Raw genomic sequence first — 19,039 nt, 5'->3', positions numbered from 1 at the left:
TATGACAAGGGGGCCCAGCATGATCCATGAAAGACACTGCAGACTACTTCAGCCAGAAAAATCAGCAGTAGCAGAACACATGATAAACCAAGCTGGGCACAGAATATTATCTGAAAACACTCTGACAAACACTTTATTAGACTACAGAGAAGCCACTTAAATCCACAAGCACATGGACAATTTCAACAGAGAGGAAGAAACCATGAAAATGAACAAAATCTGGCTACCATGTTTGAAAAACACCAGAATCGAAACAATAACTAATAAACACCACCCAGGCACAGGAGGTCTCCAGGCAATAAGCAAACAAGTGCTAGTGAACAGCACCCAGACAAAGGATGCCCCTAGGAAATAAACACTTAAAGGGAACAAAGGCTATTGACTATGGAATCAATATGAGGACTTAAAGATCGAAATGCAAAGACTCTGGCACAAGCCAGTCAAGGTGGTCCCACTGGGTGCAGTGCCTAAAGACCTTGGCCTGCACTTAAACATAATCGGCACTGACAAAATTACCACCTGCCAGCTGCAGAAGGCCACTTTACTGGGATCTGCATGCATTATTCGCCAATACATCACACAGTCCTAGACACTTGGGAAGTGTCCGGCATGTGATCCAATACAACAGCTAGCAGAGTGCCTGCTGTGGACTCATCTTGTTGTGTTTCATAATAATAATAATAATAATAATAATAATAATAATAATAATAATAATAATAATAACAACAACAACACTTTATTTATATTCTGCCCTATCTCCCTAAGGAGACTTAGGGCAGATCACAGTACACATACATGGCAAACATTCAATGACATTTGGACAGATAGGACAGAACAGACAGAAATAAGATATGCTGTGTTGAAGTCCAGCTTCAGTGCCTTGGAGGTTGTGCTCGGATTCAGCCACAGGGGGGTGTTGTTGCTCCATTCTCTATGATGAAGAGCCATCAGGACTACCTCCTTCCTTTTGGTCACCGGCATTTCTGATCTTTTTCTTTTATGGTGTCGTAAAATACCTCCCCCACTTATTAGCGGTACCTAATTTCTCTACTTACAGCTCTTAGCTGTTTTCGAACTGCTCAGGTAAACAGTGAACTGGGCTTGACTTCACCCTGACTGGGCTTTGAACTGGCCACCTTTCGGTTGGTAGATCTTATTACTGCTGGTGATTTACCAGCTGTGCTAAAGCCCAGCCCCAGTTACATGCTAATGGATGGATCCCACTCACTTGCAAATTAGTCTTGCTAATTGCAACCTTCACACTTGGTTAAGTGACATTGGTTTCTTTCTCCCACCCTGGACACTCCACAGGTACATATACTCCACTTGCTTTACCACTGTCAGGGATTTCTCTTCTTCAGAAGAGGAAGGGGAGCAGGAAAGTGTTCTTGAATCTGAGGGTGAGTTGGAATCTGAGGAGGAGACTTAGTACCCTCATTCCAAAAGAGGTGAAGGGAAACAGAGCAGAGATGTCGTTCAGCTAGATTAACTGCCAGAAATGCAGCTGAGTAATTAGGAACTGCTTTAGCAGCTGTGAGAGGACCCAGGGCTATAAAGCAGAACCAGGTGCAGCCAACTCTTGCTGTTAACAAACTGACTTTAATGCCTTCGCTCTCCGTGTGCCTGCTCTGAGTCTGCATCTGGATTTATTGCTGTTTCTTTGTCTGAAGTAAGACTTCCTGGCTTTCTTTTGCATTATACCACTAAGTGTGCTGTACTTTATGTTTTGCTGAAGTAAAGCAGTTTTCATTTACTTACCACAGTGTCTTAAGGCTGTTCTTGAAAGACAAAACAGGACAACCACCATCCAATCCTCTGAAGATGCCAGCACAGATACAGACAAAATGTCTGGATAAAATACTGCTAGAACACAGCCCGGAAAACACACAACACCCCAGTGATTCAGACTGTGAAAACCTTTGACAATACATGGCATAGTGGTTTGAGCATTGGATTACAACTCTGGAGACCAAGGCTTGAATCCCTGTCCAGGCATGGAAACCCATTGGGATACCTCAGTCAAATCACACTTTCTCTGCCTCAGAGGAAGACAAAAAACCAAACCACTCTGAATTATTAATTTTTTTTGCAAAGAAACCCCTGTGATATGGTCGCCATGGTTTAGAAATGGCCTGGAGGCACACAATAACAGCAAGCAGCATTGCTAGCCAATTCTGAAGATATGATGAAAAAAATATTCATTGCTAGGCATCCAAGTGCTTTGGGTTTCAGTACTATCAAGATTATTTAGCTTAGGGCATGAAGGTTTTCATGATCGGAATCACTGTGTTGCTGTGAGTTTTTTGGACCTTATGGCCATGTTCCAATAACATTCTCTCCTAACGTTTCACCTGCATCTTTGCTGGCATCTTCAGAGGGAACTTCTGAAGATGCCAGCCACAGATGCAGGTGAAACGTTAGGAAAGACTGCTACTGGAACATGGTCATATAGACCGAAAAACTCACAGCGACCCAGTTATTTAGCTTGATTGGACAAGTGAGTTGGAAGTAAAATGGGGAGGGGTTGATTTTTAAAAGCCAGGCTTTCTTGAGCCAAGATATTTTTGTTTAAGGAGGTGAGTTGGACTAAGGCAATCACATCCCTGAATGCTGAGCAAAAATTAGGATTTCTTTAAATTAATATAGATTACACAGTGTACCATATATGCAATGTGTGAAAAGCTGCGAGAAGAGGTGTAGGAGTTGAATGAATAACTGCATAAAAAGATTGGGATAGCAAAAGCTAGTTTTGTTATATGGCCAAGTCATTTCTTTATTTTTACATAGAAGAACCCTGGGCTGCATTTCAAACTGCTTTTGAAATTCCCTGGAGTTTCCTGGGACTGGGAGGCAGGGTGAGAGAGAAGTGTTGGAAGTAAGTGGCTTAATATTCTCCAGACTTAGATTGACCTTGTCCTCTCTGATGGCCATCAAATTTTCCAGAAGTTCTATGAGAGGACTTCCAGCAACAAGGAATTCTGAGCGCTTTTCTTTTCCCTGTATCCAGGCCCAACCCAAGATACCTTAGAGAGCAAAATGGAACCATCCTCTCATTCCTCAAAATCCAACTAAACTTGCAGTTCAATGTTTCATAAGTGCTGGTTGTGATGTCTCAGGCCCCGCAGCCATCATAGATCAAACTGAAGAGGATTTGGGCTTTTCCCCATCTCAGCAAGATTCTGTTCCATTCCAGATGTCTCCTGTTGACATTTTCGTGCCAAAGCCAATTAGGGACGCCCTTGAAACAGAGCCTGGTTCCCCAGAAAGTGTTGTTTGCTAGTGTGATGACCCATGGGCCTTGTAGTCCTGCTCATGACATTGTGACGCCTGATGAAGAAGAAAACTTGGGTTTTTTACCTTCCCAGTCAGAACTGGATTCTTCCCAGACAGATTCTTCCCAGCCAGATCTGGGAACCTTGCACCTGCAAGAGGGTTATGTTCCAGAAGTATGTCAAACAAACACTGAGGCTACATCTCCTGTGTTTTCTCGCCATGAGTTTTGTAAACAACAGAGAGGTTTGGAAGCGGCCTCGCGCAGGAGTGCTAGAATAATTGCTAAGAATTTAGCCAATTAAGCCTGCTTTCCATGAGAATCTTTAAGGAGTCAAACATCTGGTCTCAGAGATTAGCTTTCGTTTCTGGTTCCCAGAGAACTGCTCTCGGCGGGAAAGTTAGACTCTATATAGGTGTTTTACCCGCGGAGTAACTTTGCGGAGTCAATTCGTCAGCCTCCGGAGCGAGTTGTGTCTGGACAGCGCGCTCCGTTTCAAGCCTCGTTCCTGCTCAAGCCTTGTCCTTGTTTCCAGCCTTCGCTCCTGTTTCCCAGCCTTTGTTTACCTACGGACCTTGCCTTGTTTCCCAGGACTAAACCTTGCCTTGTTTCACGGATTTTACCAAGTTATTCCACGGACCTTGTTCTTGTTCCTCGTTACCTTGTTCCACGATTCAAGCCTTGTTTCAAGTATCAAGTTATTTCCTAGCCTTGCTCAAGTTCATGGACTAAAGGACCTTGTCATCTCCCCTCACTTTGCCTGGCAAAGTGAGTGTTTCGGTTATTGGATTACAACTTTGGACCTTAATATTTCATATTGGACATTGTTTCCTTGGACTAATTTTGACCTTTCCTGAAAGGTCTGCTTCTGGACTAACTTTTACATTTGCTTTTATTAACTTTATATATTTCCTTAATAAAGATATTAGATAGAATCTGGTCTCTGCGTATGGTTATTGGTGCTCTGTTGCCTGGGTCGTGACAGCTAGGAAGGCCTTTCTCAAAACACATCGCTCCCATAAGCAGTTTCTAAGACGAAGCGTGAGATTAGCGGAGAGAGACGACGATTGTAATTAAACCGTTTCCCTTGGGAAGTTTCGGGGAGGCAGGCATGTTGAAACAGCTTCATTCTCTGGGAAGATTTGGGGGAGTTAAACACCTGTTGGGGGAAGCTCTTGAACTTCCATAAATGTTCTGCACTGAGCTTTCCCTATCGCGGTGTCAACGTGACTATTCAAAGAAGAACATCAACTCTTGTTTCTGAGCTTCTAAGCGGCCCTCCGGTGCACTTACTCTCGAGTAGACCGGGAGTTGCGTTTCCACTCCTGATCAAGTTTGGACTGCGTTTCAGATCCACCAACAATTTACCTTGCCTAGCCTCGAATCATTGTCTGGACTTTACTTCAAGAATCTCCCTGTGAATCCTTGCTCTTTCCCCACTCAAACTTCCAAAGAGTTTGAGTGTGTTTCGGTTATTGTGTGTGTTATTGTGTGTTTCGGTTATTGGATTATAGACTTTGGACTCTAATACTGGACATATAACTTCATTTATTTGGACTATTTTTGATCTTTCCTAAAAGGACAATTGCTTGACTATATACTCTGCATACTTTTGTTTTATTCTTTTATTGCATTAATAAAGATATTAGATTGATTATTGGCCTCCGTGTTGGTTTCCAGTGTTCGCGCTGCTTAGGGGTGTTACACTGGTGAGGGGAGTGCCCATCATTACACCTGAAGACTGAAGGCTAGTTCTGATATCTTATTGTCTCCTCAACATCTGCCACAGGAGGCAATCATCTCAGCCTATTGCCAGAGTAGGGATAGCCTTGTATCCTTTGGCCTTCACTTCTGGATTGCTTTTTAACACTTCCTCCAGATTTATCTTTTGATTTTGGCTTAGCTTTTAATCTTGATTACTGATATATATATATTTCCTTTTGATCATTCATCTTACACAAACATCCGGTTCTTTCAGCCTATTAAAGGCGGAAGGATCTGATGTAGTTAAATGTTCACGTTTTTCATATATCACATATTTGTGTTCCTTGATGGTTTTAACTGGAGGTGGAGATTTGTTACCTCTCTTCCTCCTGCACCTGCTTGATAATTTCTCATTTCTAGATTGTGAGAAGTAAAAATAGGATTTCCCAGTTAATGACATTTCTATACTTAACGCACATTGATTGGCATGCTTGTGCACCCTGCTGCTTAGCCCCCCACCATCACTTATTCTTTTCATTTTCTTTTTTTCTTTTTTTTGTAGTTGGCAGAGACAGGGCAACATAGTGAGACATGCCTTTGTAAGTATGGCTTATATGTACATGTGTTCCATTTTGGATGGGAAGGAGGAGAGCTACTCTTTAATCCTGGCATGGGCCAACTTTGGCCCTCCAGGTGTTTTGGATTTCAACTCCCACAATCCCTAACAGCTAGGCTCTTAGGAATTGTGGAAGTTGAAGTCCAAAACACCTGGGAGGCCAAATGTTGCACTTCAGACCTGGAAACACCTATGACCACTGCAGCACACAGGAGTCCAGGAATATGGGCAAACGGTTTATTGTAAAAAACATATAAAAAGCATACGAAAATCAGGAATAAAAAAGGAAGATATACAATCAAAAAAGGTTTAGCAAAAGTTGAGAACCAAACAATAATCCAAATATTCCATAAAGTTCTAGAGGTGACAAAGTTCAGGAACAGCCAACAATCACAGATAGAACATAAATCCATAATCAGGAAGATATAACTAGTAAGACCTGAGCAGGAGTACATGAACAGGAACATAGAAAACTTCCAGGATATATTAAATGCAAAATCAAAGCTTGACTTGAACCAGGAACAAAAGAACTCAAAGCTTAGCTTCACACTCTAATGCAGCGTTGCCTGAACTGACCTTAAGATAAACAAATTGGTATGTCATAGATACCATGAAATCATTCTGTTTTCTGTGAATTTCTTACACAATTTTCCTACGTAATCTCTCTGAATGATGCAATCTATTTTTGGCTCTGATTTGTAAACACAGACTTCTGTTGATCTCTGTAGCTGCAGATGGGTTCCTATGTTTACTCTTCTTATCACTCAGCTCTTCACTTGATTCCTTATCTGCTGTTGCTACTTCTGACTTCCCTGAATGCCCTTGAGGCCTTGCACTTTCTGAGCTGGTTTTCTTACAGAGAAAACCATCATTTCCCAGACTTGAGGACCCATCACTTTGTGCCACAGGAGAGCTCACAATCCTCTCTGAATCATCCACAGGAAAACTCACAGTCCTCTCTAAATCATCAGTTAAACCATCGTGACTGATCTACAATGCTTTTTATTTATTTATTTCGTGTCAAAAGCATTGTACAACAAATAAATTTCAAATAATGGAAATAAAAAAAGAAGAAATCACAAGCAACTAAATAGTTTTGGACCAAAAGCGGGCAACAGCAACCGCATTGTCTGTAGCTTTAAACAACTCCTCCTCCGTGCATGAGGCAGGGCATTGTGGGCAAGCATACATATGCTGAGTTGTTTGTTCAGCTCCAAACAACTATCTAATCTACAATGCTGAAGCTAGCCCACGTCTGGTCTAACTCAGCTTCCCACTCTCCACAACTGCCAAGCCTTAGGAGAGACTGCCATTACAGTTGCTTATTGATCAATGATGGGGATGGAAAATGGTTAACATGCCAGGACTATCCCATGTCCTGAGATTTCACAACCAAAACCCAGAGCCCAGAGATTATCCCTTGTGTTGTCACAAGACAAGTCCTGGTGATGATACAAGGGTGATGTTGCAAGGACCAATATTGGCAATGCCATTAATAATTAAAAATTAAACATTAACCACAATTACCTAGAGTACACAATTCAGTTTTAAAAGACACCCAACCAAGTCTAACTTATAAGGAATATATAATAATAATAATAATAATAATAATAATAATAATAATAATAATAATAATAATAATAATAACTTTATTTTTATACCCCGCCCCATCTCCCCGAAGGGACTCGGGGCGGCTTACATGGGGCCTTGCCCGATAAAACAATTAAATATCAAAACACAGCAATAAAACAGTTATCCAATAAAAACATCAATTACAGTAAAAACAATCATTAAAATCAACATCAAACATACAATATTAACACTGGAGACTAATTCATAGAACCCAGGCAACGTGCAACATGTGCCGAAATGGGGAAGGTAATTTCACAGTTAAAATGGACAAAGTGCAATATAGCATTGGCAACACCTCAAGAATGGGGCTATTATAAAATATATACACACACACACACACCTGAACTTTCCTCTTTTCTTCAAGCTCAAACCAACAGTTTCTTCTTGGTCTAAATTGCCTCCCTCTCTGCTTTCCAACAGTAAGTAGTACCCACAATAGCAGAAGACCCTCTTACTATTTGCCAATTGCTGTGGAAGAGGGCATGGAGTGTTAGGATCTCAGCCAAAACATGCTTGTTACATTTCCACCTCTCATGCAGGCATCCATCCAGAACATTTTCTTCTGCTCATTGGAATACATTAATTCTGTCCACTTAAGGTGATATTTTAAGACATTATGGAATAAATGTATTGTCTTGGGTAATGGCTAGTGAACGAGTGGTGATCAGCCTAAACATTCCATAGAAGCTGAGGTGACTAAACTGAAACTGTTGTTCTTCAGATATATAATAAGATGATATGATTCATTGGAAAAGACTTGGTAAAGCAGAAGGATAAGGAGGAGAGCATGCTACATCTAGTTTTATTCCATCCAGGAAGCCATGGCCATGAATGTGTAAGACATGATTAGATCCATAGACAACTAGAACTCTTTGAGGTCCTTCTTTCATAGGGTCATCATAATGATATGAGGGCAAATAATGATAACAAAACCAAAGCTTAGAAATGCGACGTGTTTGGACTATGACTCCCGCAATGTCACTGGGGATTATGGATGATTTGATTCAACAATCCACGTTTTTATGTTCAATGATGTAGTGGTGATGGCGGTCACTAATCCATGAGTGATATTTTGGGCAACTTTCTGCAAATTTCCCAATGTTAACGGTCACAAGCCCATTGAAACCCAGTGCAGGAAGCGCTGATTGCAGCAACTGCTTCTGAAAGGGAATTCAGACATAAATTTCCCAGCCACGCTGCCTGAACATTAAGGCAAGTGGAGGGAACCTCTGTTTCAGATGGGCAAACCCTGTGACTTCGCCAGTTATCCCTTACTTAAAAGCTATCAATTTAAGGCTGTCGCGTGTATTGCCCCTGGAGTCGAATGAACCTTTTCAGTCTTTAATTAAGGGTGACAAACCCTTTGAACATCACAGTATTCATCTGTTCCTGTGTGCAAAGCCGAGTGTAACAAAAGAATTTAATCAAACTACAAGCCTAATAAAGACTCCGTTGCCTGAACTAAATGATGTTATTGTGGCAGCAGCTCATAGTTTTACATTTAAAAAAGCGGGTCAGAGTGTTCATTCATCTTGATTAGCAATGCCAACCTAATTACTTCTGGAGGAAACAGTAATTAGCTGGAGTCTCACCTCATTAATCATGACATTCTTGTAGCAGACTATTTTTATCTGATAAATGGCTTGGATTGGAACAAGGTGTATATTTGAATTGTAGTTAATTGTACACAGCTTGCTACATTTCACTTTTTTATCATTTAACTGCTTCCTTCCTATCACACGCTCAGGCAATTTGTGTGTGTGTGTGTGTGTATGTGTGTACCTCCTATGTAACATTAAGGATGGCCCAAGGAGCCTATGCAGTTGTGAGTAGCAACTGAAAAACCTTAATTATATTTTAGCCATTCAAAATTGCCCCTATTTCCCATTACACTTAATTCAGAATATGGTCTGAAACAGTGGCTGGTGGTTTCCATGTAAAGGGGTGGTTGAATATTCTCTTGGATTTAGTCCAGACTTTATACGAGCCATCAAAATTGCTCAATCCTATCTGCAGATAGTGTGCATTTCTATGGCATTGCTGTTTGTTTTGTGTAGTTTCATTTGGGTTGTCTCATTTTCTTATTTGTGTCCCGCTCACAAAAATTTGCCACCTATACGACACAAATTTTTGTCTCGCTAATGAAAAACATGAAAAATTTCGTGCCATTGGCAGCACTCAGATTTAGGGATAGAGGGGTGAAAATTGCCACACACTGAGAGCATATCAAACCCCTTTAGCCCACCAACTTTTAAAATGTTTGCATCTTCCCCCGACTTTTAGCTATTTTTTTTCCTTTTTAGAAATAAAATCCCCTAAAGCATTCCCTTTTCCTCCCAGTTGGCCTGGCTCTCTTAACTTCTGCAGCAGCAGAAGGAAGGCCAGCGGAGCTGCCAAGTGCCAACCAGCCAAATGGGGAAGACGTATGAGTCTGAAACTGGGGAGTTGCCCCAAGATGCACCCCTTCACTTAAAGAAGGAAAGGGGTTGGTGGGCCGAAGGAGGGGGAAGCAGCAGCCACCCACCAGCCAGTCCAACCCCCCCCCCAAAAAAAACCCCTAAATTTCCAGTAATCCCAACTTAATGCTCTCACCAGAGGCAGGAAGACATAAAGAAGGCAAGCCACCTGCCCGCCAAGCAAGCAAAGCAAGCCCTAGCCCAACCGGAGACAGCACAGCAACAAAACCCAACCAGCCCACAGTCTAGCAATGGCAGCAAATGGCGTTTTTGGGTACAGTCTTCCCCTTTTATACACTCCCTGCCCTTCCTGCCCAGCCCACTTTAGTGATTCCTTGGCCTCCGATTGGCCAAAGAATCGACTCTCCGCCTCCTTCTCTGATGCATGAGGAAGTGAATTGCAGCCATGGAGACCATGTGACAGAAAATGAAAGCCAGCATGATGATTGCATGGCTTTCATTATCATGTCACCTATCGTTTCGTACGATAATGTTGTCTGTCGGTTTGTGTAAATGATCGGTTGACACAAAAAGACAGCACGAAGGAAATGAAGGAAAAAAATTTCACGCACACCTCTCTCTGCAGAATATAAGGGAACCCCCAGTGGCTAGTGGGTTAAATCCTTCTGAGTTTTAGAAAAGCCCTGAAAACATGGCTATGTGCCCAGGCTTTCGATGATTAAATGATAAAGACGACCCGGACTGACTTATGGCCACAGTACGAGGATATTGGATGAGTGGACTTTAACTATATGTTTTATATTTTTATATTGTTTTAAGTGTTGTAATTGGATTTTAGTCATTGCTATGTTTTAAATGTGTGTAGGCATCAAATTGTTGCCAATTGTGTATGCTGCCCTGAGTCCGTTCGGGTGAGAAGGGCGGGATATAAATGTTGCAGATAAATAAATAATGTTGAACTCTCTGACTGAAGGGTTGGCGGTTTGAATCCAGGGAGCAGGGTGAGCTCCTGCTGTTAGCCCCAGTTTCTGCCAATCTAGTAATTCAAAGGCAGGCATATATCCTTTTCTTGTTTTGTTTTATAATGCTGGAATTTTGCAATTGTGATAAAAACAACAATGTAAATAAATAACGAATAGCAATAGTGTGTGAAGTAGAGGGGTTATATAGGTAGGCGGAAGTTGGATTGTGGGATCACAAATTGACAAATTGAAGCAATTACGTTAAAGTAGAGAGGTACAGTTCAGGTCCTGCCTACCTACGTTACCACATTCCCCCGTATGAACCTGCACAAGCTCTGAGATCGGCTGGGGAGGCCGTCCTTTCGGTCCCACCTCCATCTCAGGTACGGTTGGTGGGGACAAGGGAGAGGGCCTTCTCGGTGGTGGCCCCTCAGATCTAGAATGCCTTCCTCAGGGAGATTAGGCTAGCCCCCACACTGCCCTCTTTCTGTAGGGACCTGGAGACCTGGCTGTTCAAACAAGCTTTTGAGAATGCCTAGGCCCAGTCAAACAAGTTTTTGAAAATGCCTAGATCCCAGCTGACCAACATAATTTTTATGGAGCTTTGCACTTACCCCATGCCCTTGTCCCATGGTCATAATTTTGCACTTATCCCTTGCCCTTGCCCTAGTGCTACAGCCTGGCTACGTTTACCACAGCTAATTGTTATTGGATTGATTAATGCTGTTTCAAACTGAGTTTTAAGTTGTGGTTTATACGCTTATTGATTTCTTTAATTTGTGTTTTTTAGATGTGCTTCTTGTTTTATGTTTTTAGGCACTTTGTGCCATGTATAAGCCACCCTGAGTCCCTTCAGGGAAATGGTGATGGGATACAAGAATAAATTTATTATTTGAGGGTGCAATCATTGACAATGCAGTGGAATAGTGGGCTTGTGCAATAAAGTCCTTAGAGGCAACATGTTGCTAGATATTTGATCGTAGAAAGTAGGATCCCTCAGAGTTCTTAAGAGAATCATGTGCAGTGTTGATAAATATGTGGGTGGAAAAAGTTCATTTTTTATATGCCTTACCAAAGTTTGCTATTTTATTTCATGTTTTGTTTGGGAAATGCTTGAAAGTTAAAAAATTTAATGTAGGAGAAACCAATATGCACAAATGCATTCATCCAAACTAAGGATTTTGAATGCTTAAGTCTTTAAAAAGATCTTAGTTTGCATCACATTAAATCCAACTATACTGTTGCTTTTTCATGTTTTTCTGATATGCTCTTTCTCTTAATATATAGGGAGCCGGGGTTGTATTTTGGTGCATTACCACAAGACAGTTTTCAACCTGTTGATAAATATCTTGTTTCTACATTATAGAATGATTGAATGTAAAATATCCACATCTTGTTATATGTTAGAATTTATTCAAATCTAGAAATTTGGGAAACAAGCTGTCCATCAGAATTCACCAGACATCTCTTGTTCATCTGTAGGCAGTGGATATACTCCATCCTTATTTATATTTATCATGCATTTAGTAAAAATAATTATGTCCTGCCTTATATCCAAAGATCTCCATGTGGGGCACAAGCAAAAGACCAGTGCTGAAAATTCAACACAATTTAGAAGTTTTATAACAGTTTAAAATAATGTAAAATTATGTTGAAGAACAAAAATAAAAACTCCAAACTAAATTAAATTATTTGACTTCCAAACCGTCAGTATGCAAATAAAGGATTCTGTTTCTTCCATCCTGCCCAGTACAGTAGAGCCTGACACAATGTAAATCTTTATCTTTTTTTAGTTATCTAGGCTTTCTGCATTGCCCATTGCTGTCATTTGTTTGAGGTATGTCTTAATTAGAATGTACAGTACGTTTCTACAAATTAGCATTGTTTCTAAGTTGTACTCAGCTCATAATCCCAGAACAATATATCTGTAGGTAAGTAATTAAAACCATCTGTTTCCCGCTTGCTCTGTTAATAATGCAGCACCTTCTACATAAAGCAATACATTGGGGGTTGTTCTGCTTTACCTTTTATTCAATGAATACCCATACATTGAAAAATGGTTGAGAGCAGGAATGTCCACTTATCTATTGTGGTAGAACGAGAATGGGATCTGCTAAGACTCTCTAGACCAGTGATTCTCAACCTGTGGGTCCCCCAGTTTACCAACTGTTAGGATTTCTGGAAGTTGAAGGCCAAAACATCTGGGGACCCACAGTCTGAAAACCATTGCTCTAAACCCTCCAACACAACTCCATGGTCAATTTCTAGCAGAAGTTGACAATAGAGTCATATTGAAGGACCTAGAGATTTCTAGAGAGGTTTGTTTATTCTTGGTTTTCCCACATTCACAGGGGTTCTGAGCTCCTACCACCAGCAAATGTAGAGGACTCTATGCATTTCAAGGGAATTCGATAGGTCTAATGTGTCCCTCTCACCGTGGAAAAGAGATCTACTGTAGTGATGTGAAGGTATCCCTCATAGCCAGTCACAGACTGAGGTATCTTCTACCATGGTCCCCCAGGGATCCCAAAAAAGATGTCCATGGTCTACATCTAGCTATGGGACCATAGGAAAATGTTTTTCCATCTACCTCCCACTCTCCACCATTAATGGAATGGCTGTGGAGGAGATGCTATCACTACAAAATTAGGTGTCCTAGGGTGTTTTTGAATATTGTTGAGGAAGATAACACCAATTCCTGCAATGACTCAGTGTGTGTGTGTGTGTGTGTGTGTGTGTGTGTGTGTGTGTGTGTGTATATATGAACAATTATAAGGTGGACTTAGAGAGCCAGCATGATGAAGCAGTTTGAGTGCTGGAACACAACTCTGGAGACCAGGACCTGAATCCCTGTTGAACCATCAACAGATTTCAGAGCAGGATACGGAGTTGAGACTGCTATGGTTGCCTTACTGGATGATCTCAATCTCAATAGTAACAAGGGGTATGTGACCCTTTTGGTGCTTCTAGACCTCTCAGTGGCCTTTGATACCATTGACCATGGCTTCCTTCTGGAATGCCTGGAGGGGCTGTACTGCAGTGGTTCCAATTGGACCCTTCAGGCAGGTTCCAGATGGTGGCATTGGGGATAGCTACTCCTCAAAAAAGGAGCTGTTGTGTGGCATTCCATAAGGAGCAATTCAATCCCCAATGCTTTTAAATATTTACATTAAACTGCTTGAGAGATCATCCATAGGCATGGGGTGAGATGCTATCAATATGTTGATGATACCCATGAGAGTCTTCCTCCAGGGGCAAACCAAGAATGGGCAACTTGGAAGTCCCTGAACAGACTCAGAAGTGGAGTGGGCAGATCTAAAGACAACCTGGAAAGGTGGCATTACCTGGAGGAATCCTCCACCTTATGTGACTGTGGAGCTGAACAAACAACTCAGCACATGTATGCTTGCCCACAATGTCCTGCCTCATGCACGGAGGAGGAGTTGTTTAAAGCTACAGACAATGCGGTTGCTGTTGCCCGTTTTTGGTCTAAAACTATTTAGTTGCTTGTGAATTCCTTTTTTTTCATCATTTTAAAATGTATTTGTTATGCAATGCTTTTGACACGAAATAAATAAATAACCCACATATATTTCTCCATGCCTTCCAAAACAGCTTTAGCTAAGGAGAACATGTTTCCTCTGAATGAATGCCTGAATGAGGAAAAAGAAATTGAAACTGAATCCAGACAAAATAGAGGTGCTTGCCATTAAGGTTTCTAACCTAGGAATGGAGGTATGTCAACCAGTTCTGGATGGGGTTACAATCCCCCTGAAAGACTGTGTTTGCAGCTAGGGAGTGCTCCTGGATCCTTCTCTCCCAATGTCAGCCCAGGTAGATGCGACAGTCAGGAGTGCTTACTACCAGCTTCGGCTGATACGCCAGCTGTGCCCCTTTCTAGATTCGGCAGACCTAAAGATGGCAGGGAATGCATTGATATATTCAAGGTTGGACTTCTGCAATATGCTTTACATTGGGCTACATTGGTACAAGTTCGGAAACTCCAGTTGGTTCTAAATACGGCAGGTTACAGGAACAACCAGGAGTGATGATATCACACTCATGCTAAAGTCATTCCACTGGCTTCCAATTAGTTTCTGAGCAAAGTACAAAATGTTGTTTTTGACATTTAAAACCCTACATAGTTTGGGTCCAGGTTACCTACAGGATCGCCTTCTCCCATACAATCCTGCATACTTAGATCCTCTAAGGGGTGGTTAATCCAACTAGCCCAAACCCAACTGGCGACTGTTACCCAAAGGACCTGTTTATCAGCTGCCCCAAGACTGTGGAATGACCTGCCGGAAGAACTCCGACAGCTAAATGAGCTATTGGAATTTAGAACACATTGAAGACCTATCTCTTCCAATAGGTCTACCCAGCCAATTTTAATCAAGAATTTTAAATGTTTCATCTTTGTTCTGTGTATTTTAATATGTGTTTAAAATATGTTTGAATATGTGTATTTTATAGAATGTTTTTAGATGATTATTTGTTTCTAGTGATGCTGTAACCTGTCTCAAGGAGAGGTGGGCAAGAAATAAAATGATAATAAATAGCAGCGGAGGACTGTGGGACCTGGCTGGGTCTGTTTGTTTGTTTACACTGGCGGTAAAGTCCAACAGCCACGGAGCACTTTGGAGAGGCTTTGGTGGGCTTGTGGGGACCTCTGCTGGCCCATTGTTGAACTGGGAGGCGATTGACTAGCCTCTGGGCCCACCGCATTTCCTCATCAGACTACCGATGGCTTGCTGATTTCGGAGGAGCTTTTGTGGGCCGCTGTGCTTCTCCACCGGACTGACTGCTGCGGGTTGCCAGGCGTGAGGCGGCTGCTGGCTCTGCCTGGCCTCTGCAGAGTGCACAAGGCCTGTTGGGGCCTGTTGGGACCACACTGGGCCTGTTGGGGCCTGCTGGGACCTGCCTGGCCCCTGCTAAATTACGCTGAGTCAGGACCGGACCCACTTGAACTGTATTAGGCCCCTCGCCAGACCGGGAGGTGGCTGTAGAACCGGGTTACCATGTGGAGGCCAAAGGAGAACAGAGGCCTCAGAAGACGCGGAGGTAACAATCTCTATCTGGCCACGAATTTCAACTACAGAGACTGAGAAAGCCTTCCCTCTGACCCCCGCTTTGTGTGTTTTTAACTAAAAACCATAGTAACAATCTTAAGTTCATATTGAATCTGTGAGTCTACCTCATTGATGGTTGATTAACAACGTGACTATTACTAACTCAATGAACTGCTACATGCTGTTAAAACCTTGTCTCTTAGTTGGCACTCTGGCACTTTATGAATTATTCTTGAATCAACCCACCCATCAAATATAACAACTATAGCCTATCTGCACCTTAGTTATATCAAATCCTCTCATCCATGTTGCCCCCGCACTCTCTGCACTTTACAATTGCATTTGCACTTTGTATTAGTGCTGGGGGTGGGGGAGGCTGGAGGACTACGAGGATTATAGGGTGGGGGGTGGGAATGGATGGGAAAGGATACTAAGTGCCAATGGAAAAGTAATACATCAAGGAACAGCACTTAGACCACGGGAAGAGGGGGGGGAGAGGACAGTATGGGAGGGGAGGGAGGTGCTCGGGTGGGTGGGGGGCCCCTATAGAGGTGGTGTCAGGGAGGGGGAGATACGGGAAAGGGAGACCTAATTTAATTCGGCCTAGGGTTTGTGGAAGAACATTATTAGCTTTAAAACGGTCTCCTGACATAGCTAATCTGGGTAACCAGGATGGCGGTCCCTCCAGATTAAAAGTGGTGCTGTTTAATGCCAGGTCTGTAAACGGGAAAACATCATTCATCCAGGATCTAATCCTGGAGGAACATGCAGACCTGGCATGTATTACGGAGACCTGGCTGGACGAGTTGGGAGGGGTTAATCTCACCCAGCTCTGCCCGCCAGGATACTCCGTACAGCACCAGCCAAGATCTGGAGGGAGGGGAGGTGGGGTCGCGGTGGTCTATAAGGATTCTATCCCCCTGACCAGGTGCCCCATCCCACAGTCGACCATGTTTGAGTGTGTCCACCTGAGGGTGGGAGACCGGGACAGATTAGGGATTCTGCTAGTGTACCGACCACCCTGCTGCACTACAGTCTCCCTGCCTGAGCTAGCTGAGGTGGTCTCGGGCCTGGCATTGGAGTCCCGGCGGCTGATAGTGCTGGGGGACTTCAATGTCCATGCCGAGACCAACCTCTCAGGTGCGGCTCAGGACTTCATGGCCGCCATGGCAACCATGGGGCTGTCCCAACTGGTATCTGGTCCCACCCACAGTGCGGGGCACACACTGGACCTGGTATTCTGTCAGGGATGGGAGGAAGGTGGCGGTGTGGAGGAGCTCACCATCGCTCCTTTGCCATGGACCGACCATCACCTGATCAGGTTTAGACTTACTGCGCCCCTTAACATCTGCAGGGGTGGTGGACCTAAGATGGTCCGCCCCAGGAGGCTTATGGATCCAGATGGATTCCTGATGGCTCTTGGGGAATTTCCCGCCTCCTCGGCAGGTGATCCTGTTGATGCTCTGGTCTCTCTCTGGAATGGAGAGATGACTAGGGCAATAGACATGATCGCTCCGGAGCGTCCCCTCTCGAGTACCCGAGCTAAACCATCTCCTTGGTTCACTGAGGAGCTGGCAGCGATGAAGCGAAAGAAGAGGGGACTAGAGTGTGTGTGGCGTTCGGAGCGAGCCAAACCGAACACGGCTATGTTCCTATCTTAGGGCATATGCCGCGGCAATAGATGCTGCAAAGAACGTTTTCCTTGCAGCTAATATTGCGTCTGCAAAGAACCGTCCGGCGGAGTTGTTCCGAGTTGTCAGAGGTTTGTTATATCCCGTCCCTCAAGACGGGATCCCTGACAATTCGGCAGCCCGCTGTGAAGCATTTGCTCGGTTCTTTGCGGACAAAGTCACTTTGATCCGTTCTGACTTTGACGCCATATTAACGGCAGTCTCTGAGGATGTAGCAAGAACACCTGCTTGTCCCGTTTTGATGGATTCATTTCAATTGGTTGAGCTCGAGGATGTGGACACGATTCTTGGAGAGGTGAGACCGACCACATACATCCTAGACCCCTGCCCATCCTGGCTGGTGAGAGAAGCCAGAGGGGGATTGGCCGAGTGGGTGAAGGTGGTGGTGAATGCCTCCCTTCGGGAAGGCATATTTCCAGCGAGCCTAAAGACGGCTGTGATCAAACCGCTGTTGAAAAAGCCATCACTGGACCCCACTCAATTCGGAAACTTTTGGCCTATCTCCAATCTCCCCTACTTGGGCAAAGTTATGGAACGTGTGGTTGCCTTGCAACTCCAGGGATTCTTGGTTGACACTGATTTTCTAGATCCGGCACAGTCTGGTTTTAGGCCGGGGCATGGTACCGAGACAGCCTTGGTCGCCTTAGTGGATGATCTACGCTGGGAGCTGGACAGGGGGAGTGTGTCCCTGCTGGTTCTGCTGGACCTCACAGTGGCCTTCGATACCGTCGATCACGGTATCCTTCTGGGACGCCTCGCGGGAATGGGACTTGGAGGTACTGTTCTGCAGTGGCTCCACTCATTCCTGGAGGGTCGGTCCCAGATGGTGTCACTGGGGGACACCTGCTCGGCCCCACAACCTTTGTTTTGTGGGGTCCCGCAGGGGTCTATATTGTCCCCCATGTTGTTCAACATATACATGAAGCCGCTGGGAGAGATCATCAGGAGTTTCGGGGTGCGGTGTCATCTCTATGCAGATGATGTCCAGCTCTGTCACTCCTTCCCACCTGTCACTAAGGAGGCTGTTCAGGTCCTGAACCGGTGTCTAGCCGCGGTGTCGGACTGGATGAGGGCCAACAAATTGAAATTGAATCCAGACAAGACAGAGGTCCTCCTGGTCAGTCGGAAGGCCGAACAGGGTATAGGGTTACAGCCTGTGCTGGATGGGGTCACACTCCCCCTGAAGGCGCAGGTGCGCAGTCTGGGGGTGATCCTAGACTCATCGTTGAGCCTGGAGCCCCAGGTTTCGGCGGTGGCTAGGGGAGCCTTTGCACAATTAAAACTTGTGCGCCAGCTGCGACCGTACCTTGGGAAGCCGGACTTGGCCACGGTGGTCCACGCTCTTGTTACATCCCGACTAGATTACTGCAATGCACTCTACGTGGGGCTGCCTTTGAAGACTGTTCGGAAGCTTCAACTAGTCCAACGAGAGGCTGCCAGGCTGTTAACTGGAGCAACGTACAGGGAGCTCACCACTCCTCTGTTACGTCAGCTCCACTGGCTGCCGATCTGCTACCGAGCACAATTCAAAGTGCTGGCTTTAGCCTATAAAGCACTAAACGGTTCCGGCCCAGCTTACCTGTCTGAACGTGTCTCCCGCTATGTCCCATCACGGAATTTGAGATCCTCCGGGGAGGCTCTGCTCTCGGTCCCGCCAGCCTCACAGGTGCGGCTGGC

The sequence above is a fragment of the Anolis carolinensis genome, chromosome 5, assembly GCF_035594765.1.
Source record: "Anolis carolinensis isolate JA03-04 chromosome 5, rAnoCar3.1.pri, whole genome shotgun sequence".
Lineage (NCBI taxonomy): Eukaryota > Metazoa > Chordata > Lepidosauria > Squamata > Dactyloidae > Anolis > Anolis carolinensis.
This window is presented reverse-complemented; position numbering follows the sequence as displayed.